Here is a 1,986-nt window from a genome sequence, read left to right as displayed (position 1 = left end):
GTGTTAACTACTACCGTCTTGTTTCCATGGTGATTGTTATTCTGAGAGAAAAATCGATCGTCGTGTGGAGATATACATAGTTTATCATTGGTCAGAACATTATAAACACTAACAGCTAACAACTAACAACGTACACTGGTACTCAAATAAGCAACGTGATTTGAATTATACAAACGAATAATACTAGACAGCAGATCTGTCAAACGTTTCGCTAATATATTACACTGTTATAATTACAAACATATATATCAAGGTTATTTTGGACATCAACCCAAAGATCTCCGCAATTATTGTTCTATCTGATTCTTTATATTTGGTAATTAGTATCGCCCGTTTTTATTTAATTATATCCTTCTCAATATTCAAGTAATGTGCACGCCACTTAGGCCTACGGGATAGACAATTCTCTATAAATATCGCAGATACCAGGGGCGGGTTCAGACATGTAGGATGGCGAGCCGAGTAGGCGTAATAAAGGGCATTGTAGTGTGGAATGACGTGAACATGTAGCTAATATAAGCGCTTTTTTTACGGCCGCTGGTATTCACGGACCACGCTCATACACAATTCAGCACAATAACGCTGCGAGTTACCGTATGGGTTATTCTCCTACCTTTACCTTTAGATTAAAGACTATGAAAGCATAAAATAAGGTGCGGGGTATCGAGGGGTAAAATATGTTTGTGTGCTGAAGTAAGTAGTTGCGGAGTCAAAACGGCTTGGTGATTGAAGATCAAATTTTAGATCTCGGACTGATAACGTAAGTCTCTATTCACCAAAGACAGGAGTGCTTGGGGTGTATTATACTATCTTTAGTGGATAGAGGCTTAACGGTATGTGCAGTAGCGCAACTAGATGTAGGTCTAGGCCTACTCTTGCATGGCGAGGCCGGGAAGGGGACACGATAGGAAATGTAGGGTAAACAAACTAGAGGCATAAATGAGATGATATTTGTTATGCTCAGTAAATTTCAAGCAGGGTGCGCCTTGGGAGCCACGCATATTTTCCAGAGGAGTGCTTCCCCTAATAAATACACCCCTGCATAATGAATTACGCAAATTACTGAGATTGGATTCCACTGTACTAATGTTTTCTCATAAATGAAAGCAAATCAATTAGAAAGGTAATTAGTTTGGAACAGCATCACCGATGACACCATCATCCAAAGAATTGGTAGGTCCAATAACGTCATAAATGGCGATAATGATAAACCGGCATAGAAACAACTGGAAGACATTATTTTTCACACTACAGAAACTTCGAACCAATATAAGAACATAAAACAGGAACACTTAAAAAGTATAAATTTAAAACAACTAAAACAAAACCGAGAAAAATGAAATTCCAAAGAAGAAAACACATCCTGCGTTTTTTGCTTACTCTTTATACAGTTGCCGTAAAAACACACCATTTTTGCGGACAATAAAATGACTAATTAAGGCATATAGGCCTACTCCATTACTGTTCTCGACTCGTTACAAATTGTTGTAATTCGTCTACGCATTGTCTTAAATGTCATGTTTTCTTCGGTGAAGACACGTGCTTTTCCACCGTTTAAACATTATAGCAATATAGTGTTTCATATTAAATTAGTATACGTAAAAGCTTTCCATTCTTCGTTATTATTCGAGCATATAGGTTTGAATTACACCTCCATTATAATGATGAATTTAGATATTTTCAAACACAGATTCTTTTTGAAGGCTCGATGATTCGATTACAAGTGTGGACATGTTGCATCGAGTGGTCATAAAGGCAATACGCGGTGTCTTTTAACATATATTTATTACACAGACTTATATATATATATATATATATGTATATATATATATATTTATACTTAGATGAACACAAATATAATATTTTAACGCACATCGCGTCCTATCATTCTAAGAACTAATATACGGTATATATGTAATGTATATATACATCATATATATTTCTGGCTGTTTACTTACGTTTACTTTTTAGCTGTTGCTTATCAAA

The sequence above is a fragment of the Anneissia japonica genome, unplaced genomic scaffold, assembly GCF_011630105.1.
Source record: "Anneissia japonica isolate Jap-2015-1 unplaced genomic scaffold, ASM1163010v1 scaffold1511_len2985839_cov193, whole genome shotgun sequence".
In the NCBI taxonomy this organism is placed as follows: domain Eukaryota; kingdom Metazoa; phylum Echinodermata; class Crinoidea; order Comatulida; family Comatulidae; genus Anneissia; species Anneissia japonica.
This window is presented reverse-complemented; position numbering follows the sequence as displayed.